General features: G+C 42.6%; 1 long non-coding RNA gene across 1 annotated transcript in view; it reads right to left on the reverse strand.

The window, feature by feature from the left end:
• The window catches only part of LOC130277560 (uncharacterized), a 34,821-nt gene extending 13,402 nt beyond the window's left edge, over positions 1 to 21,419 (reverse strand). Inside the window, exons 1-2 of the long non-coding RNA XR_008845471.1 lie at positions 21,229 to 21,419; positions 3,250 to 3,407 (exon numbers count right to left, since the gene is read on the reverse strand). This is a non-coding gene — a long non-coding RNA (uncharacterized LOC130277560). The remainder of the gene's footprint in view (positions 1 to 3,249; positions 3,408 to 21,228) is intronic.
• Between the last annotated feature and the right edge of the window lie 2,489 nt (positions 21,420 to 23,908).

Consider the following 23,908-nt stretch of genomic DNA (forward strand, 5'->3'; position numbering starts at 1 on the left):
CCTTATGTAATTATGAGACTTTTTGCTATTTACTTGCTGTTAAAAATCTCAACCTTTATAAGTTTTTAATGTGATGGAAAAAATGGCCACAAGGTTGCTCTGTTCTGTTTCCTGCACAAATCAGACAGTTAGTTTGGTCTCCTCCAAGCCTGGCAGAAGACCAAACTTAGGAAGTGCATGCAGGGCATGGTTAGTTTTGAAAATATGATGTGATGACAGGTGCTTTAAAAAAAAAAAAAAGAATTGCTTCTTGTGTATCCATATAGGCTCTGCAACCTATACCACACAATCTAAGAACTTTTCAATAAAAACAGAATTTTTTGGGTTGCTGAGAACTGAATCTAACAATACTCAGTGAGAAAGGCTTTTCCCAGTGCTCAGAACATAAATATTGTCCTGCACACTAGCACAACAGGACACATCAAAAGTAAATCAAGATAAGCATAATTTTATTAACAAATCAATAGTAAATAAAAAAATAAATATAAAAAACACAAAAAGCTAAGTCTACAAGAAAAAAGGTGGGGGTACTGGGAGCCAAAAATGAATGAATAGTTACATGGGTATGCTACATGACAGGAGAATTTATATTACGTGGAAGTTAGGTTGCTATCATGTAGGGTAGGGTCTGTCGGTGGAAGCCATTTTCTTGTCTCTCCATTTTTTTGTCTCTCGAGAGTTGGGTCACTCAGGGACCTTCACAGAGTTAGCTGTGTGCCAAGAGTTATTGGGGGAATTCATCAAGCCGTGCTTACGTACAAGACTTACGTACACTGTTTTCCATCGTGTAAATGTTTCTTACATGGACACATTTATCATACTATCACAGGGGGGTTGATACATTTGGCATACATAAGCAAACATTGTTTTTAGCATACATAAGCAAAAACCAAGAAATTACTTCAGAACACCACTTTGTAACACCACCTTTTCTCCTCTGTGACTATTCAGATCTAAAGCCGCATTTGTGACAAAAATGTGTGATATATACGGTATGTATTTATTTTATTTTTTACCACTTTTTTCCCCTAAATGTACTAATGCATTTTTTGTATGTTTTTGTATGTTTTTTTTTTTCTCATTTCAGTTCCATGTAAGCAAAGAACTACTTCGGAGTATGATCAGCATTTTTTTTTTGTTTAATATTAATGAAATGGTTAACGAGGGCTTGTGGAGGAGTGTTTTTTGAATAAAGTTTTTTTAAACATGTGCTCCCCACCGCCCGTCCGCATCTATTACCCGCACCACGCCCACCCACCTCCCGCAGTATGCCACCACAATGACCCCGTTCCCCCCATATACCAGCCACCACCTGCTGCCCGGCCGCATTTACCCCCGCCAGCTAGCTATTGCAAGACTACAACTCCCACCATGTCCTCACTGTAAGGGCATTCTGAGAATTGTAGTCTTACAACAGCGGGTGGCGGGTGGTATATGCGGGCAGCTAGTGATAGATGCGGGCGGTCAGCGGGTGTTAGATGCGGGCAGGACTTTACGCATCCATTGGGACGGTGTCACCGACTAGGTGGTGTAATGTGAGTTCGTCTTGCAAATTTTTATCATTTGGAACAAAGAATAAAGAATTAATGTTTTAAGTGCTTTCTCTTTTTACAAAGATAACCCCTTAATTTGAATAAGTATTGTGTAATGCTTCATTTCACCTGTGGAGGCACTGCAGGGAAATAGAAAAAAAATGTATGGTGTCTCTACAGATTGTAGCTGATTACTATGGGTCCCAGAATAGTAACACATTGTGTTGTCTTTCTTGTAGCATCCTTCTCACAAGCAGCTATTGTGTATAGCAGAGAACCCCTTTAAAATGTTTATTTAAATAAAATGCTAAAATCAGGAAATCAGAGAAAAAGGATGCAGTGGACAGGTAAGAGGTAAAATGTCTCTCTATTTTTCCCTTAGTATGGCTAAACCATATGTTTAAAGCCTCTTTGTAGAAGGTGCATTAGCAGTATGTGTGCTGAGATAATTCATAGCAATATGAAGCACTATGTGGCAGTCTATTGTTAGTGTGATTAATGCAAGCTGGGTGCTATTACATAACCCCAGAGGAACTGCATGCTAACAAACACTCACAAAGTTCCTATTTATGTTAGAGAAAGTTATTGCACTGACATTTTAAGCAAGCAATTCCCCTCCAGATGTATGACCCAGAAATTGGGCTACAGAAAGTGACATTTTGGTTTTACTGGATGCAAAATACAGCTATTGTTATGTTTTTAATGTGCTTTTGTGCATGGTTTAACTATTTTAAGATAAATATATATATATATATATATATATATATATATATATATATATGTGTGTATATATATATATATATATATATATATATATATATATATATATATATATATATATACATTTAAAGGCTCAATAAGCCTAAAATACAAAACTAAAAGAATTGGAGGTTCTGCAGGATATTATAATACAGCAAAATGAGAATGATATTACTGTTTCCAAACCTATAGTGAATTATAAACAAAATAAAACTATCCGAGACAGAAAAGAAAAATTGGTTGAATGACACTAGTTTTGCAGGGACTTATGCTTGCGGTTCTTGTTCCTTTCGTGATATGAACTTAAAAATGAAGGTAAGGTATTAAAACTAGGAGGCCACAGTGTATATGTTAAGCAAATCATAACTTGTAGATCCAAATTTATGGTATACTGCATGATATGTTCATGCGGTTGGTATTGTGTAGGGAAAACCAAACGCTGCTTGTTCCTTAGAATAAGAGAGCATGTGAGATCTTTCTGGACTGGCAAGGAGTCAGTAAGGTTTATTAGCCACATGTCATCGTGCCACAATAAGGATCAGAAGGAACTCCAATTTGTGGCATTGGAGAAAGAAGAGACTGTGTTTAAAGGAAAGGATAATCATCAGACCTTGCTCTTAAAGAAATCCAGACGGATCCTGAGGCTAGAAGCCACTGGCCATTTGGGGCTTAACGATAAAAATGAGTTAGCTACTTTATTATAAAGTTTCCTTTTCCAGCACCCTGTTCACATGTCCGTTTATTCTAGTAATAGTTTTTAACCCACTTTTTTTAGGCACACATTGAGTTAATTGTGTTAATGCACTACTTTTTCATTAGCCTTTTTCTAGAGGGGGTTAAATCCGTGGAGTAAACGTAATGACGATTCAGCGGTCTGACAAAACACCAAGCGGCGTGATACGGTCCGTGGCCCGGCGTCTTAACTACCCTGTTCCATCTACCGCCTCCCCGCTCTTACCTGAATGGATGAGGTGCTTTAGGTAATGCCTTTGGAAGAAGTGACCAGGTGAGTGTTTCGTACCGTTTCTATGTTGCAGATTTATGTCACAGTCTCCTTTTACACGAGTAGCACCTCCTTGCTTTCTATTCCCGGAATCCCAGTAAATCCGATGTTGCCTAGGTAGAATGATATTTTAGGAGTCAGTGTCACTGCCGGCTTAGTTTCATTCTTTGTGAAGTGAGATATTTCAAAAAGAAAAGAACTTCCTCTGAAACATATAGCAGCTAATAAGTACTGGAAGGGTTAAGATTTTTAAATAGAAGTAATTTACAAATCTGTTTAAAAAATGTTTTCCAGTGGAGTACCCCTTTAACACACTATTTTCAAAGGTTTAGCACAACTTCCTGGCAAGCAAAAGTATTGCAGTTAATACCAAGTAAACCTGGCATTAAATTATGTTTTTTTTTTTTTTTTTTTTTTTTACCGCAGGACAAACATGCCTTCAGTTTTCAACAGACCAAACACACTGTTTGGCGCAATTAACACTCTCACAAGTCTTTGAATATTATACCCTTTGTGTTTTTGTTACTTTTGCTCCTCCTCTTCCAAAGGGTATGGTTCCAGTTTAGAAGAAGCTATGTTTAAAGGGTTTATCCTGGATTAGAAAAACAGTCAATTTAATTAAAAAAAATCTTTGTACCATCATGCATAGTGTTGTAGCTCTGTTCTACTGCAGTGAATGGAGCCAAGTTGTAATAAATTAAAAAATAAAACTCTTTCCGACCCATGACATACTGGTACACTTTTGGTCAGGTAAAGGGAAAATAGCGTGGGACCCTGAGTTGGGTGCGTCATTACAGGCAGATGCCCATTGTTACCAGTACCTGAATCTGCTGGTGATGACAGACATTGGAAATTGCTCCAATGTTCATCATTTAAATGGTTTAAGGGGTTATCCACCATAAGGTGATTTTAGTATGTACCTGGCAGACAGTAATGGACATGCTTAGGAAGGATCTGCGCTTGTCTTGGTGCTAAATGGCTATGTCCTGAGATTACCATAACACTGTGGCTAGCTTTTTGTGAACTTGTATTTCCTGTTTGACTTTTGTTTTTTTTTACTACATATCCCACAATTCCATTTTCCTCCCCCTCACACATCAGCCACCCCACCCATTGAAACAAAAGACCTGTGGTTTCAATCAGGGTGGCTACAGCTGGTGCATTAGTTGCAGATTGATCCCTCCACCCATTGAAGCAGACAGGCTCCCTGTCATCAGCTGACTAGTGAGTCAGGTCTCGGCCGCATTGCAATCTGGGAAAAATCTGAGTCAACAGTCATTTTGAATGCTGGTAAAAAATAAATAGTGGGGTGAAAATCACAGAAGAATTGTGAGAAAACTGTCACACACAGGTACAGACACGATATTATGAACTACACTAACTTTTCAGCCCCTGTAGCATAGTCAAATAAAAAAAAAATCCTGGAATACCCCTTTAAATGCTGTTCACAACATTTAAACATTTAATACAGGTAATTCCTGGTGTCTAATCGGCAACCCCACAATGTAATCATGGGGTGCCGATGGGTTGCTTGGGAATCCTGGGGCATAACCTATGCTCCTTGGGCTTCTAAGGATCATCGATTGTTGAAGACTGGCTAAAGCAGCCCATAGCAATCGAGTGCCAGTTACATTGATCAGTGTAATGCAATATAGATCTTTGTAAGGCATCTACTGATGGCTTATGATAGGCCCCTAGGGGGGGGGGGGGGCAAAAATGTGTAAATTTTTTTTTTTAAATATAACCCCCATAATAAAAATTTAAATCACCACCCTTTTCCCATTTTTCAAATAAAACACTGTTAAAAAAACATATTTGATATCGCCACATGTGTCATTGTCTGAACTATTGAATGATTACATTTATGATCCTGCACGGTCAATGGCCTAAATGTGAAAACATTCTAACCAAAAATGTAGAATTTTTATCACATGCCTGAAAAAATAAAAAATAAAGTTTAAAAAAAAAGCAAAAAACTACATGAAGGTGGTTCCTTTCATACTACATTTTACAGCTCAAAAAATGTGTCATTGGAATCGCACTGACCCATAGAATAAAGTTTGCATGTCAGTTTTACTGTATTATGGAAAAATATTGACCAACAAAATTGTGCAATTCCATATTTTTTTTTTTACAATTTTGTCCTACATATAATGTTTTTCTGGCTTCCTAACACATTATATGATAAGATAACGTAATCCAATGAAAATTACAACTTGTCCAGCAAACAATAAGACTTAAAACAACTTGTCAGTGAAAAAATAAAAATGTTATGGGTCTTCGAATGTTAGGAGGAAAAAAAATGTAAGCCACAAATTAAAAAGTTGAAGAGTCGTGAAGGGGTTAAATCCAATAAATGATACTAAAATACATTAGACATTCCCTTTAACTTAAAATGTTTTTACTTTTATTCTTAGTGACCTGAATATGTACTTCACATCATGTATTTTTACAGATTATACAAAGTATTCATTATGGTAAGTGTGTCACAGATACAATAAAATTACTACATTTCTTTGATTTAAAAAAAAAAAATCCCTTCTGGTGCAGAAATGTCCCAGATTATGTGTCATATATATTTATGTTAAAACCCAAATACAAAATCTTCCTCTCTAACAACACTATTGAATGACTGAAAAATGGAGTGATGGGGATCTGGCACTTGCAGGACTAGGGCAGTATAGAAGCGGAGACAGGTGTGAATGCAGACAAGGCAAAATGTGGACATCGGCGTTGCACCTCAGCATAAAGCAATGTAACAGAACAGAAAAGAATCCAAAACGAAATTGCACTCACCATCCACAAAATTTATTCAGCAGAGTGTAGGCATGGACAAGCGGAGGCAGGGGCACACCGGGACAAGTTGGCAAGTTGTTTCATGCTGGTTTGCGCTTCTTCTGGTCGGAGTGTGACGTTCAAAGTTTGCGCCGCACCTAAAAGGGCATAGGAAACTGACGTCTGCACTAGCTGTCTAGCTGTCATATACCTGCTGATGAGGTATGCGGTCATGTGACCCAGATCGTGAGCAGGTGAACCACAGCGGACAGAATAGGGGAAAAGAACGATCACTATGTTTAACATAATGAACAAAAAAAAAAAGAAAAAAGGAGAGAACACATCAAACACCAAACAGGTAACTGTTCATCAGAAGATAATGTGCTGTAGAGTGGGAATAGGTGTAATAATATACTAAAGAAAAGGAGCAAGTTCTATCCGGTCATAAAGTCCCAAAGGACCGGTAGCATCCAATTCCACAATGCAGTACGCTTCTCTTCTTAACGGATGAGAATGCCGGCTATTACCTCGCGAAAGAGATTTAACTCTTTCTAAGCCGGAGAATTTCATATGGTTAGTGTTGCTGTTGTGGACATCCTTCATGTGGGCAACCAAACGTGGGGCACCAACTCCGGTGCGAATGGAGCGGACATGTTCACGAAAGCGTATATGTAATGGCTGGATGGTTTTGTCCACATAAAAAAAGCCGCAGGAGCAAACTATAGCATACACAACGAAGAATGTGCGACATGTGATTAGATCCCAGACTGTAAATAAGTGACTGCCCAATGAAAAAGGGTTTGTAGCTAAATTGAACAAAAAGAACAGGACTTGCATGGGTGATTACCAGTAGGACTAAGGTCTGTGAGCCATTTAGACCAAGATAGGGCTTTCTAAGCTGTAACTGGATTTTTTAACTTATCACCTATAGTTTTGTTTTTTACGATAGGTCATAAGGGAAGAATGCGACGCGATTTGTTTTAAATCCGGGTCAGCCTCAATAATGAACCAATTGTTTCTAATGGCTCTGGCTACTGTATCGTTCATGTTGGAGTTAGCTAAACAAAAAATAAACCGTTTAGGACTTTGATCGCAGCGGTTCTTAGGTGTTAACAGATCAGTGCGATTAATTGAAGATGCTTTTACATAACCTGCTTTGATAATATTGTCAGGGTAATTGCGTTCAGAAAACCGATGTTTGAGCTCTGTGGCCTGTTTATGATAGGTAGATGTTTCACTGTTTACCTTTCTTAGGTGGAGAAATTGTGAATATGGAATGCTACATTTCACGTGAGGGGGATGTGAACTATGATAATGTAAGAGAGAGTTTTAGGCAATATCTTTACGATAACCCTGGGTGGTTAAATTAGACTCTACTAATTTTAATTTCACGTCTAAAAAATCAATTTCAGGACCTCCAAAAACAGAGGTAAAAAACATATTCTCTTTGTTACTGGTGTTTAGATACGTGACAAATTCGTTAAAGGTGGTTTTAGAACCCTCCCATATCACAAGGATATCGTCTACGTATCTAAGGAACAGTTTAATGTTTCAGACAAAACGATTGACAGATTAAAAAATATATCTGCTTTCAAGGATGGAGAGGAACAGGTTTGCATAGGTACAGGAGACCGTGGTGCCCATCGCAGTCCCGGTCTCCTGTCTATACCAGTCCTTAATGTATGTAGGGGTAGACTTAAGAACAGGTTTTAAGAGCCACTCAATATATTGAGAGAGGAATTCGATCCCCGTGACTATGGGATGCCCAGTTGGTCGGCTCTGCGACTTGTGTACCTTGGGTAGCAGGTACCATTTTGCATGGGAAGGATTTTTAGGGAGTAATTTTTCAGTTGTATTTTATGTTGTTATTCCAGACTCACATTTGGTTCTTAAAAAGGAGCGTAGGAGATTCATGGTTTTGAAAGTGGGGTCACTCTTAAGTTTCACATACGTCCTGGTATCACTTAACAAACAGGTTTTCGCTTTGTTGTACATCATAGTGTTCATAATAACATTACTACCCCCTTTGTCAGCTTTAATAATTTGCAAGTCTGGTTGTGACTTGAGCCAATTAAGAGCTCTCTTTTCACCCATCGTGAGGTTCTCTTTTTGTTTGGGGTAAACTAATGCCCTGACATCTCTTTCTACTGCCCTGGTGAACAGATCGATGGAACTGACCACCAGGTAAAACCTCTATGATGGGATTGGGAGATGCAGGAAATGCTTCATCTGCTAGATGGCATAATGTAGTAATGGCTTCAATGTCTTGAATAGATGTGTCTAATAGGGGTGAAAAATCTAAGGGACCAATAACAGCAGGTACCTCTTCTTCCTTCTGTATCGAAAGGGATTGCATGGGTTGGCTCTTTTGGAAAATTTTATGTAAATTGATTTTACGAGTCGCCTTTAAAGGATCCTTGGGTCAAATCAAAACTTTCAGTCCAAAATTGAGCCCTTTAGATAAAAGGGGGAGACACAGCCCTGGGTGAGAGAAATGTCAGTAAGGTTGACTACATTATCTACTGTGTGGGTGGTTTCTACTGTGTCCAAGTGACTCCCTTTCTCTTCAAGGGCCCTCCTGTTTCTTTTCTTCCCTCTGCCCCTCCTAGTTCTTCTCCTAAAGGGCTGTGACCTAGGTAAGAAGTTGTATTATCAGATCTATTTGTGGTTGCAGTCTCTGATTTTTGAGTGATAACAGCTTCATCCGAAAGATTAGCTTCTGAGTTGGAGGTCGAGAAATCAGAGGGTTGACGAACTAGAGGACCGCGTCTGCAGTTGTATGGAGGTCGACGTCTCTTGGTATTTCTTGTGTTCCATGTAAATACATGTGACGAATCATAGTCCGTTTTGTCTCTTACAAATTTATCGTGTTTCTGTTCCATTACTTCAGATTATTCATTACTATTGAATGACTTTATATGTTCCTTGTGTATTTTTTAGTTAATAAAATAAAATAAACTTTGTAAACCTAAAGGGGTACTCATGGGGTAAAAACATTTTTTTTTTTAAATCAACTGGTGCCAGAAAGTTATACAGATTTGTAAATGACTTATTACTATATAAAACTCTTAAATTAAAGACCTTTATAAATATGGTTGTTTAGCCCCTTGAGGACCAGACCATTTTTTTTTCATTTTTGCACTTTGGTTTTTTGCTCCTCCCCTTCTAAAAAAATCAATTTTCAATTTTCCACCTGCAGACCCATCTGAGGGCTTGTCTTTTGCACCACTAATTTTACTTTGTAATGGCATCAATCATTTCACCACAAAATCTATGGAAAAAAAAATTGTGAGGCACAATTGAAAAAAAAAACATGCCATTTTGTAACTTTTGGCGGTTTCCAAATCTATGCAGTGCATTTTTCGGTAAAGAAAAAAAAATCCATGTCTTTAGTCGGTCCTTTTCTCTTTTCTTACCCCCATAACTTTTTTATTTTAATGTATATGAGGATGTGTGAGGGCTCATTTTTTGCGCCGTGATCTGTAATTTTTATCGGTACCATTTTTGTTTTGAAGCAAATTTCTTATCGCTTTTTATAATTTTTTTAGGGTATACAAAGTGCCCAAAAATAGTGAACATATATATATATATATATATATATATATATATATATATATATATATGCTTTTTATACACCATTGACATTTTAATTAACATTATAATTTTATAGTTCTCAAATTTAGGCACGCAGGGAATCACATGTTTATTTTTGTTTACATTTTATTTTTAAACTAGCTGAGTACCCGGCGTTGTCCGGTTTTTCCTTGTTCATCCTTGTTGGGGAGGAAAATCAACAGAGGAAGCTTGTGACTTCATATCCCATCCCCATATATTGTTGTCATATCCCAACCCCATACCCCATCCTCATACCCCGACCTCCTATCCAGTCCTCCTCTCCCGTCGTCGTATCCCGTCCTATCTCGACCTCCTGTCCTGTCCTCCTATCCCGTCCTCCTATCTCCACCTCATATCCTGACCTCCTAACTCGACCTCCTATCCCACCCTCCTATCCCAACCTCCTATCCCATCCTCCTATCCCCTCCTCTTATCTCGACCTCCTATCACGACCTACTACCCCGACCTCTTATCCCGACCTCCAATCTCGACCTCATATCCCGACCTCCTATCCCGACCTCCTATCCCAACCTCCTATCCCAACCTCCTATCCCATCCTCCTATCCCCTCCTCTTATCTCGACCTCCTATCACGACCTCCTATCCCGTCCTCCTATCTTGACTTCCTATCCCGTCCTCTTATCCCGACCTCCTAACTCGACCTCCTATCCCGACCTCTTATCCCGACCTCCAATCTCGACCTCATATCCCGACCTCCTATCCCGACCTCCTATCCCGACCTCCTATCCTGTCCTCCTATCCCGTCCTTCTATCTCCACCTCCTATCCTGTCCTCATATCCTGACCTCCTAACTCGACCTCCTATCCCGTCCTCATATCCCGACCTCCTAACTCGACCTCTATCCCAACCTCCTATCCCATCCTCCTATCCCAACCTCCTATACCATCCTCCTATCCCCTCCTCCTATCTCGACCTCCTATCCTGACCTCATATCCCGACCTCCTATCCCGACCTCCTATCTCCACCTCCTATCTCCACCTCCTATCCCGTCCTCTTATCCTGACCTCCTAACTCGACCTCCTATCCCGTCCTCCTATCCCAACCTCCTATCCCATCATCCTATCCCCTTCTCCTATCTTGACCTCCAATCCCGACCTCCTATCCCATCCTCCTATCTCGACCTCCTATCCTGTCCTCTTATCCCGTCCTCATATCCCGACCTCCTAACTCGACCTCCTATCCCGACCTCTTATCCCGTCCTCCTATCTCGACCTCCTATCCCGTCCTCATATCTCGACCTCCTATCCTGTCCTCATATCCCGACCTCCTATCCCGACCTCCTATCTCGACCTCCTATCCCGTCCTCCTATCTCCAGCTCCTATCCCATCCTCATATCTTGACCTCCTAACTCGACCTCCTATCCCGTCCTCTTATCCCGTCCTCATATCCTGACCTCCTAACTCGACCTCCTATCCCATCCTCCTATCCCCTCCTCCTATCTCGACCTCCTATCCTGACCTCCTATCCCGACCTCCTATCCCGTCCTCATATCCCATCCTCATATCCCGACCTTCTATCCCGACCTCCTATCTCCACCTCCTATCTCGACCTCCTATCCCATCCTCTTATCCTGTCCTCATATCCTGACCTCCTAACTCGACCTCCTATCTCGACCTCCTATCCCGTCCTCCTATCCCGTCTTCCTATCCCGTCCTCCTATCTCCACCTCATATCCTGACCTCCTATCTCGACCTCCTATCCCACCCTCCTATCCCAACCTCCTATCCCCTCCTCCTATCTTGACCTCCTATCCCGACCTCCTATCCTGTCCTCCTATCTTGACCTCCTATCCTGTCCTCATATCCCAACCTCCTATTCCGACCTCCTATCCCGACCTCCTATGTCCACCTCCTATCTCCACCTCCTATCTCGTCCTCTTATCCTGTCCTCATATCCCGACCTCCTAACTCGACCTCCTATTCTGTCCTCCTATCTCGACCTCCTATCCCGTCCTCATATCCCAAACTCCTATCCCGACCTCCTACCCCGTCCTCCTATCTCCAGCTCCTATCCCGTCCTCATATCCTGACCTCCCAACTCGACCTCCTATCCCCTCCTCCTATCTCGACCTCCTATCCTGACCTCCTATCCCGACCTCCTATCCCGTCCTCATATCCCGACCTCCTATCTCCACCGACTATTACATGCAATCCTTAGATTGCATACACTAAACAATGTTATGCCATAGCATAGCTTTAATCAGTGTTATCGGCATTCCATTGCTCCAGCTTTCCATTTTTTGACCAAGAGTTCTGCTGCAAACTTCTTTTTTGTATACTTTGGATAGGGGATAAGATGTTTTTGCCCAGAATACCTCTTTAAATATCATTGGTAGGGATGAGCGAATCGAATCTGACGAATCCGAATTTGTTACGAATTTCCGGAAAAAATTGATTTACAACTAATGCGAATATTGTGGAATTCCATTGTGCGAATCGCTTAATTAAACTCCATATTGTGCTGTGGAGGCTCCAGGGCATCTAAAATATTATTTCCAGCAGCGACTCACCTCCTAGTCACATCAGCGTTTTGTTGCACAGAGGGACAGAGAGCAGTGTGTGTGGCACAGAAAAGCATTCTTACTGCAGCGATTCACCTCCCAGTCACTACAGCATTCTATTACAGAGAGGGACAGAGAGCAGTGTGTTGCACAGAACAGCAGTGATTCAGCTCAAGCACAAATCCTGCCTAGAAGCACTGATAGGGAAGGGAGTAAGATTAATAGAGAGACTGCAATCTTGGGTGTGGTACACAGCGACTGTGTGCTGCAGCACTGGTGTGTACTGTTGGTGCTCAGTCAAATACTTTTTTAAAGCATACTGGAGCGAATTAAGTGCATACCACATACGTACTACATATGTGGTGTACTATTTTGTTCCTGTTAAATGCAAAAGTAAATGTTCGTATGTAGAAATAGACTCAAGTAGAAGTCCAATAATAATTTCAATACACAGTAGACTTAATAACAATTCAGGGAGCGAATTGCTAAGAATGTCTCAATACATTAGATAGAGTCCATAATGAATAGTTAGTAATGCTTGTGAGCCGGAATGTAGTTCCACTTACTGCAGATGTATGCGGCCGGTGTCCTTTAAGATTGCAATTTCCTGGATGATGGCAGAATCGGCACTGGCACAGAATAGCGTCCGGCCTCCAAGCAGGTAAGTGGTCCTGGCAGAAGTACAGGCTGGCACGGATGTGCGTCCAGCCCAATCGATCCTCATGGGTATAAACAGATATCGGATGAGTGCAATAGGGGCAGTAATCGTGATCAGTCTTATCGCAATCCCTGGCGTCCTCATGTTGAAGGTTACTGTGGATCGCGCGCGATCATCAGTGGTCCACAAAGTGGGGTACTGCAGCGCTGTCAAGGCTAGAATAGGGCTAATATAGTACAAGCTGGTGGTTGTAATAAAAGAACAAGCTATATATTTAGCCATACGTGTTTCAGGACAACAAGTCTCATTCCTCAGTAGGCAAAAAATGTATCACTTTTTTTATATAACTTTTTTTTAAGCTTGCCAGCAGTATTTTACATCTAGGGCAAGGGCCCTGCCCAGATGTGAACTGTTATATTATGTTTTATACACAATAAATGTTGATACATATTCTTCTCCATTACATCCTCAATTCTGGTTTTATTATTTGAAATTATTACTTGAAGTCATCATCTTACTATATATTATTATTTATGTATTACTTTTTTTCTTCTTTTTATTTCTTTTCTACTATCCTTCGAATTAATATATAATTCTGATTATGTATGCTTTTTACTTGTTCTTAGGTATTTTTGGGGATCCAGACTAATCCATTAGACCTCGGGATTGTAAGCTTGAGGTGGCTACACACCCAATCTTTATTATGTACGAAAGTACACACTGGATGGTGTTGTACGCAAATACTTTTGTAAGCTTACTGTAGCGCATTGTCCTCCCCTCATAAGTGCATACCACATACGTACATCTAAGTGGTGTACAATTTTTTTTCTGTTAAAGTCTCAAGGGCCTAGATACTGTGAAAGGCCAGCTAAAGTACTCACTGGCTGGTGTTGTAGACAAATACTTTTTCAAGCGTACTGTAGCGCATTGTCCTCCCCTCATAAGTGCATACCACATATGTAGATCTAAGTGGTATACTATTTTGTTCCTTTTAAAGTCTCAAGGGCCTAGATACTGTGAAAGGCCAGCCAAAATTACTCACTGGCTGGTGTTGTACGCAAATACTTTTTCAAGCGAACTGGAGCGCATTGTCCTCCCCTCATAAGTGACTGTGAAAGGCCAGGCTAAAGTACTCACTGGCTGGTGTTGTACACAAATACTTTTTTAAGCGTAGAGGAGCGTATTGTACTCCCTTCATATACACACTAAGTATGTCAGGCAGTGAAGTGCCAGGACGTGCACAGAGGAGTGGCAGAGGCCTAAATTCATCAGGCAGAGGTCGAAGCAGACTAGGGGCAAGTGGCAGCAGGAGTCGCAGCAAGAGGCCTGAGCTCCCAGTATCAGCTAGCGGTCGTGTCTCGACCAGCAACCCATCTGCCGTCATCGATTGGTTAACACGGTCATCCACTTCATCACAAGTGACATCTGACACCCCCAGTCAACAGTCAGTGGGTTCCTCAGAAACAACCCTCAGTTGGCATGGCCCGGGAGCAGTCCCTGTCCTCCCATTGCCTCTGTCCTATGCTGTTCCCTCCCCCACATAAGTATATTATGCTGTTGGTTCAGCTCCACTATTTAGTGAGGACAGTCAGCAGCTACTACCCAGCCAAGAAATGGAGGAGACATCCACCGCTTCCTCCAGTAGGTGGGCAAGTAGTGATGAGGAGAGTAGCATGGGAAGTGGTGTTGCCAGCGTTCAGGCTCCTTAAGCAGACACTGTTTAGGAACCTGAGGAAGACATCAGTGACGTGCAGACACTACTCGATGATAGGATGATGAAGCCGATTGCACTTGAGAGCCGAATGCAGAAGGGGCCTCATCATCCTCAGGAGAAGAGGGTTGCAGGTAGCCCATGAGGCAGCAGCTGAGCCAGCAAAGTGGTAGCATGGTTGGCAGTCAGCATAGTGGTAGAAGTGGAAGGTATGGAGCCAAACATGCCCAGGGAAGACCACCTGCAGCCTACCTTCCTGGGAGGTAGTGGAACAGGGGTTCCTGGAGTCGGTGGCAATAGCAGTTAATGAGTGCGGACTGTTGGTAGGAAAATTAGCTACTCAGCGGTGTAGCAGTTTTTCATCAAGCATCCGGAGGAGGCTAACATGGCCACATGCAAGATGTGTCGGCAGACGGTGAAGCATGGCCAGGGACCCAATGTTCTGCCGCTCCAGATGCTCCTGCTCCTCCTACTTCAAGTCAGTCATTCTGCCAGCAATCCATCCGCGAAGCCATTTCCAAGAGAAAACAGTATGAGCCCACTCATCCAATGACGCAGAAGCTGAATGGGCTCCTGTCTAATTTGCTGGTGCTGCAGTCCTTCTCTTTTCAAGTGTTGGACTCTGCACCTTTCAGAGAACTGATGGTTTGTGCCAAGCTGAGATGGAGAGTCCCAAGCCGTCATTTCTTTGCGAAGAAGGCAGTGCCAGCCCTGCACAATTTTGGTAAAACAGAAGCTGGGCCAGTCCTTGAGCCTGTCGGTGTGTACCAAAGGGCATGGCAGCACCAACGTGTGGAGCTGTAACTACGGTCATGTACTTTATGTCCCACTGGGTGAATGTGTTTCCTTCACAGCCACAACAGCAACTTGGACAGGTCACGCCGCTTCCTCCTCCATGCTCTCATGCCACTGGTCCTGTGACAGTGTGCGACTGTGTCCTCAGCCTCCACTGCACAGACAAGTCTCAGTGCCCCTCCAGCATACCATGTGTGCAGGGCACGGCAGTGTCACGCTGTTCTTCACATGCTTTGCCCTGGCAAACGGAGTCACATAGGGAAGGAACTGCTAAAAGTTTTACATAACGAAATTGATTCATGGCTTATTCCACGAAAACTGGAAATGGGAACTATAGTGACAGACAACGGGAAGAACATCTTGTCTGCGCTGTGACAAGGAAGCCTGAGACATATGCCCTGCATGGCACACGCATTCAATCTGGTTGTCAAGCGGTTCCTGAAGTGTTCCCCCCATCTGCAAGACATCCTAACAATGGGAAGGAAACTTTTCATGCACTTTAGCCACTTGTACACAGCAAAGCACATCCTCCTTGAGCTGCAGCATCAGAACGGCATCCCACAACATAGTCTGATTTGCGACGTTTCCACACGTTGGACTTCCACCCTCCGTATGTTGGACTGACTATACGAACAGAGAAAAGCCATTACAGATTTTTGGATGATCCAAGTGGATAGGGGGACTCCCCTGTGTAACTTCAATGTCAACCAGTGGCAGCTCATATGTGACACCAGCTGTTTGCTCAGGCCCTTTGAGGAAGCCACATTATTAGTCAGTCGCCAGTATTACGGGATGAACAACATAATACAACTGCTTCATCTACTACAACATGTTTTGGAAACAATGGCTGGTCAGGGCACTAGAGACATGGTGCCTACATTTCACGGCCACATGAACCCTGTGGGGTCTGAACAGGAGGAGGAGTGGGAGGGGCAAAGTGGAGCACAGTTTAGGTTTTGCGAGATGGGCGTTTTTTCTAGTCATCTGACAGGAGAGGAGGAGCAGCTAGAGGAGGCAGGGAGTCCCTCCGAGTCACTTGCACAAATGGCACGATGCATGCTCATTTGCTTGCGTAATGATCATCGAATTGTCACCATTTGGCAGCGGGATGACTTCTGGCTCTTCACCTTATTGGACCCTCGCTACCGGCACAAAATGGGTGCCTTTTTTACACCCAATGAGAAGGAGGACAAATTGACCTACTACAGAGACATCCTACGTAGTCAGTTGGCCAATGCCTTATTATGCCATCGTCCATCCTCTTGCAGGTCTAACTCAGGGGGCCCTCTGCACTCACCTTCCACTGCCATGGCTGCTGGGAAGGGGTGGGTGGGGTGGCAGGAGCAGTACCAGCTCCATCAGCAGCAGCCTGAGTCTACAGTCGCTGATGAGTAGCTTTCTTCCCCCCCCCCCCCCCCATAGTGAAGCAACTCATCAGCAGCAGGTAGACCTGGAGCAGGAGCTAAACCAGCAGGTGATGGCATACCTTGACATGACCATGTCCACACACCTTGAAGATCTGCTGGACTTCTGGGCAGCCAAACTTGATTTGTGGCCGCACCTGGAAAAGCTGTCTACCCGACCAGTAGTATGCCATCAGAGCAGGTGTTTAGTGTGGCGGGGGGCATAGTAACCCCAAGGAGAACTCGCATGTCCACTAAAAGTGTGGAGAGATTGACCTTTGTGAAGATGAATCAGGCATGGATCAGCCAGGATTTCCACCCACCAATGCCTGATGCATCAGAGTAGATTGACCATGGTGCTACACCTACATTTCACAAATATGGATAGTGCAAAACATGTTTAAGGTGCTGCTCCACAGTTACAGACATTCATCACATCAGACCATAGGTAAGTATTGAGGATATGCATTAGCTAAAACGTAACTTTTCTTAGGATAAAATATAAGTATTCAAAAAAAATTTTTTGAGATGCAAAGACCTTTAAAAGGTGGAAGGGAACAATGTATGGTCCATTGTAACCGGTGGGGGTAAAAACTTACCCTGTGAAGCCCTACTCTCTAATTACTTTGAGAGTATTAATTTGCTTCTTGGCAAGTGTTACTCGCCCTAAAAAGGGCAGCCCCACACAGTAACCTCTCCCTATTTCCCCCTACAAATACTGCCATTTCCCAGGGTTTTTAGGTGGAAATAGAGAGAGTTTCCTGTGTGGGGTCGCCTTTTTTAGGGTAACACTTGCCAAGAAGGGAATTAATAGGGCGAGAGTAGGGCCTTGCAGGGGAAGTTTTTACCCCCACCTGCTACAATGGACAATACGTTGTTCCCTTCCACCTTTTCGAGGAAAGTTTTATTCGTCTTAAAAAGGGTGGCCCCACACAGGAACCAATCCCTATGTCCACCTAAAAACCCTGGGAAATGGCAGTGTTTATAGGTGGAAATAGGGAGAGGTTCCTGTGTTGGGCCACCCTTTTTAGGGCGAGTAACACTTGCCAAGAAGGGAATTAATAGTGCGAAGTGTACCATGTGTTGTTCCCTTCCACCTTTTAGAGGTCTTTGCATCACATCAATACTTGGTGGTGTAGGTGGTACATGGTGTTTTTTGCACACCTTTCCTTTTGTTTGCTTAAAAAAAAAATTGGGTCCAAATATTTTATCCTAAGCATATTTTTAAAGTTAAGTTTTACGTAATGCATATCCTCAATACTTACTTGTGCACTCTAACACTTTTACAAAAGAGACCGTGTTCTTCTGCCTACCTGCCTCAGCTACTATTCTGATCCTGCCACCCACCTGATGCCACCCATCTTATGCCAAGTTTTCCTTTTTTAACCCACCATCATCACTCGATACTGGTATTGCCACCAACCGCACCACTCTGTCACGGGTCACTTTTAGGACTCCTGATGCTGCTGCTGCCACTTCCAGGCTGTCTCATTCTGCCACAATATGTTCTCCTTATGCTGCCGCCACCTCCACGCTTTGTCATTCAGCCACTATATGGTCTCCTCATGCTGCCGTCAATTCCAGGCTGTGTCATTCAGCCACTATATGGTCTCCTCATGCTGCCGCCACCTCCACGCTGTGTCTTTCAGCCACTATATGTTCTCCTCATGCTGCCACCACCTCCACGCTGTGTCATTCAGCCACTATATGGTATCCTCATGCTGCCACAAACTCCAGGCTGTGTCATTCAGCCACTATATGCTGCCACCAACTCCAGGCTGTGTCGCTCAGCCACTATGTGGTCTCCTCATGCTGCTGCCAACTCCAGGCTGTGCCATTCAGCCACTATATGTTCTCCTCATGCTGCCGCCACTTCCATGCTGTGGCATTCAACTACCATATGGTCTCCTCACACTGATGCCACCTCCAGGCTCTGTCATTGTGCCGCTCTGTGACAGTGATTCTAATAGCGACGCATCTGATCTGCATGTCATACTGAATAAAAGTATTATTTAACTATCCCAGCACACCCTTTGTGTATTGCAGCAAAGCAAAATGTTCTACACCCCTATTGAGGCTCTCTGTAGGCCAGAAATAGTTGTTTTGAATAGCGATTCGCCGCAAATAAATTTGGACCAAACCAATTTTTTTCAGAAATTTCAGCAAATCAGCCAAATTGAAGTTCGTATTACCTTTTTATTGCAAACAGGTGAGTGCAGATACTAGTACCTAGCTTTAGCCCTGTTTAGCTGCCACTAATGACAATCTGTGCCTATTATAATAGTCATGGTACATCAAGTAAATCCATAGATAGCACAGGTCTATGTTATTACAAGTTTATTTTGTCACAAGACCTTATTGTTTAGATTTCGAATGGGTTGCGTAGTACTGCTGTGGTTTTTCACTACTTGATGAAAAAGATAAGAGAACCAGTTGTGTTGAATTGTGTTATGTGCATTTGTGTCCTTGATCCCAAACAGGGATAGTGTTTATAGTTTGTGTATTCTGGTTATATTGTGTAACCAACAAAGCATACAAAGCAGTAATTCATCGATATTTATTGCCACCCCCACCCCACCCCCAAAAAAATAAAGTAATAATAATAATGATAAGAAATGGGAATCAGGAGTCAGTGAGATTGCAGTGGCAGTGGATCAGGTGAAGTGTTGATGGTTTATTTTTAGTTTTGTCAACAACTGGTGCCCAAACAGATGTTATGTAGAGTACATATGATGACTCAGGGGAGCTAAACTTTCACAAGTCTATCCACAGGAAAATCACAATACATGAGCTTGAACATTTATGATCTTCGGAAAGCATGTAACCAATTAAGTAAGATTCCTATAGTAAATGGCATATGGTATGTGATTCATGATTACCCATTGTGTTAGATATCCTCCATGTATTCCATAGGGCTGGAGTGGCAACGCGTGTCGTCAAGTGCAAAGAAAACTTGTGATGAACAATTTAACCCTGATATCCAGAATATTCAGGTTATTGGCATGTATATAACGCATTCCTCAATAGTGATTAACAGATTTATTGCCCTTCTGATAAAAGCATTTAATCTCAATAACCCTTACTATTGGGGGAAAAAACATTTATTTTAATATTGCTATACAGTGAATAATCTAAAACATACAATAATATTTGCTGTACAGCTTGGACATAGCATTAGTTATTTGGCAGAACATGTTGTACTAATAGAAGTAAAATCTTGTACAGTAACATTGAAGCACAAGCAAAGAAAGTACACAAATTATTGCTTAGTTTTAGTTCGTTTCGAGGTTAATTCTTAGCTTCAATAAATATTGCATACCGTAATAGTACAGAATTATGTTGAATTTACCTGTAACATGGAGCCCATAAGCTGCTATCAGTCCATACTATAGCATACCAAGTTGCAAATATAAGGGTGGTAAGTGATAAATCTTTGATATACCTGGCAGACAGTGCTGGACACAGTGGAGAACACTGACAGGCTTAGAATGCATGCACAAAGTACAGGTTATTTCCTTTGCATAGCACTGAATAAGCCTACCCCACTTCCTCTATTCTGTCTTGGTCTCTCTGCTGCTAGAGACAGAATTCTCTTAACAACAGGTAGTGGACAGCAGTTTGCAGGGAAGTTATACACATAGTGTCCAAGACTTTATTTATTTAACTTTTTTCTGGGTTGAGGAGTCCATTTACCATTTTTTGGTAATTGAAATGATTTAAAAATATATTAGAAATCCCGTAGACTAATAAATGGAGGGCAGTTGTTTCAAATAATACAAGAAGAAAAATGGTTGGATACAGCTTCCTTTTTCTTAATGTATAAGACTCCAGATGCCAGCTGCATGGGATAACACACACAGCAGTTGTGTAATGAAAAAGCAATGAATGCCAGATATCCTTATAACAATGACCATTTAAAGGAGATCTGTAGCATACATTTTTAATAATCTCCTGTACCTGGGCTGCAAAAAGCAACAAAACAAACTTTAACTCAGCTTCCAACGTTCCCCCATTGCGCCATTATCGGTATCTTGGTCCTCCGGTGATGAGCTTTTTCCTGCCTCAGCCACCTCCCACCTCGGCCCGGGCAGCAGGGAGGAGGCAGGCTCAGGCTCTTTACATGACAGTGCGTTCAGCCTATCACCGGCTGAGGTGGGACATCGCTGCGGCTGGCAAAACGCTAAGCGCAGCATGAGTCACTGTCCCCAGGAAGAAAGAAGAAGCACATCATCGGAGGACCGAGACACCGATAACAGCGCAACAGGGGAATGTCAGAAGGTGAGTTTGTTTTATTACTTTTTGCAGCCCGGCCACAGGGGATTATAAAAAGTGTACGCTACAGATCTCCATTAGATAAAGTCATCACATATTCCAGTGCATTCATATTACAGAGGCAATCTCACATAGGAAAAAAGCAGTGCCTTATTGAGACGCTAGGAATATTAGCTTCACTTACCTCCAGGCCCAATTTCGCAAGGATGTTGTTTGTTCTTTTAACCTTAAAGAGCAGGATATATTTAATTTAAGAATGGATACATCTCTATAGGGTTGCCAATAAATTCACTTCTATGGGAGCTATAAAAACAGCATTAGCACAGTTATCTTAGTTGTGTAACATTGGCGGTTGACAGTCGCCAGCGTGCCTCAGCCAAGTTTCTTGCTCAGCTCTCCCTCCTCACTGCAGGCTCTAGACTTCTTTCTCTTTACTTTCACAGGCTCTGACAGTTTTTGTTGCAACCCGTAGAGGCTGCAAATGTGTACATACTGTTCCTTTAACCTCTTAAGGATCAAGCCCATTTTCACCTTAAGGACCAGAGCATTTTTTGTACATCTGACCACTGTCACTTTAAGCATTAATAACTCCGGGATGCTTCTACTAGAATTTGATTCTGAGACTGTTTTTTCGTAACATATTCTACTTTAACATAGCGGTAAATTTTTGTCAATACTTGCATCATTTCATGAAAAATTAGAAAATTTAGCATTTTTCTAACTTTGAAGCTCTCTGCTTGTAAGGAAAATAGAGATACCAAATAAATGATATATTGATTCACATATACAATATGTCTACTTTATGTTTGCATCATGAAGTTGACACATTTTTACTTTTGGAAGATATCAGAGTAGTGATGTTGCGAACATAAAACCGGGCGAACCGCCATTGACTTCAATGGGCAGGCAAATTTTAAACCCACAGGGACTCTTTCTGGCCACAATAGTGATTAAAAAGTGGTTTCAAGGTGGCTAACACCTGGACTGTGGCGTGCTGGAGTGGGATCCATGGCAAAACTCCCATGGAAAATTACATAGCTGATGCAGAGTCTGGTTTTCATCCATAAAGGGCATAAATCACCTATTATTCCTAAATGGTTTTGAATAATGTGCTTTAGCCCCCATTAGGTAGCACATAGTTAGAGCCTCCCTTTAGGCAGCACATAGTTAGATCCCCCCCTTTAGACAGCACATAGTTAGAGCCTCCATTTAGGCATCACATAGTTAGAGCCCCCCTTGAGGCAGCATATAGTGGGATTTGAACCCAAGGCCCCAGCGCTGCAAGGCAGCAGAGCTAACCTCTGAGCCACCATGCTACCCTTAGCATACATCTAATATCCACGGCTGCAAAAATGGACAGAGATGTCAGCAGAGAGTACCAGAAAAATTAGGCATGTACACATGCCTGAAAAATTTGGTAATGGTGCAGCCGTTTCTGTAGCAGTGGCCATAAAAATTGCAGCACCGTAACAGTTGCAGCAGCAGAGGCCAGAAAAATTAGGCATGTACACATGCCTGAAAAATTTGGTAATGGTGCAGCCGTTTCTGTAGCAGTGGCCATAAAAATTGCAGCACCGTAACAGTTGCAGCAGCAGAGGCCAGAAAAATTAGGCATTTACACATGGATGAAAAATTGGGTATTGTCGCAGCCGCATCTGTAGCAGCAGCCAGTAAACTTGCAGCACCAGAAAAAGTGTAGTAGCAGAGGCCAGAAAAATTAGGCATGTACACATGGATGAAAAATTGGGTATTGTCGCAGCCGCATCTGTAGCAGCAGCCAGTAAACTTGCAGCACCAGAAAAAGTGTAGCAGCAGAGGCCAGAAAAATTAGGCATGTACACCTGGCTGGAAAATTTGGTATTGTCGCAGCTGTAGCAGCGGCCATAAAAATTGCAGCACTATAACAAGTGCAGCAGCAGAGGCCAGAAAAATTAGGCATGTACAGATGGATGAAAAATTGGGTATTGTCGCAGCCGCAGCAGTAGCAGCAGCCAGAAAAATTGCAGCACCACTTGCAGAGGCCAGAAAAATTAGGCATGAAAAATTGGGTATTGTCGCAGCCGGTGCTGTAGCAGCGGCCTGAAAATTTTCTGTTTGTTTTGCCAGGCAGAAAGTGCCCTAAAACATTGCGGCTTGAACCCTAGTTGGTGGCGGATAAGTCACCCAAGTCATCCGGCATTCAGAGTTCAAATACAGCAGCGTGTGGGCCATTTTTAGGCCAAGGCAGCTCATCTGATCAGGCCTTGTTCAGTCAAATGTATCGCCCAGTGTCAATCCCTTCGGGATCCATCCCTCATTCATCTTAAGAAAGGTGAGGTAATCCAGACTTTTTTGACCAAGGCGACTCCTCTTCTCAGTGACAATACCTCCTGCTGCACTGAAGGTCCTTTCTGACAGGACACTTGAAGCGGGACAGGCCAGAAGTTCGAGCGCAAATTGGGATAGCTCAGGCCACAGGTGAAGCCGGAACACCCAGTAGTCAAGGGGTTCATCGCTCCTCAGAGTGTCGATATCTGCGGTTAAGGCCAGGTAGTCAGCTACCTGTCGGTCAAGTCGTTCTCTGATGGTGGACCCCGAAGGGCTGTGGCGATGCATAGGACTTAAAAAGCTCCGCATGTCCTCCATCAACAGCATGTCTGTACAGCTTCCTGTCCTTACTGGCATGTTCGTGGGAGGAGGAGGAGGAGGATTACTTTCACCTCTTCCCCTGCTAGATCCCTGTTGTGCTGTGACAAGACCCTTATACGCTATGTACAGCATACTTCTTAATTTATTTTGGACCTGCTGAATCCTTTCCGCCTTGCTGCAATGCGGTAACATGTCAGGCACTTTATGTTTATACCGGGGGTCTAGTAGCGTAGACA

The sequence above is a fragment of the Hyla sarda genome, chromosome 6 (assembly GCF_029499605.1).
Source record: "Hyla sarda isolate aHylSar1 chromosome 6, aHylSar1.hap1, whole genome shotgun sequence".
In the NCBI taxonomy this organism is placed as follows: domain Eukaryota; kingdom Metazoa; phylum Chordata; class Amphibia; order Anura; family Hylidae; genus Hyla; species Hyla sarda.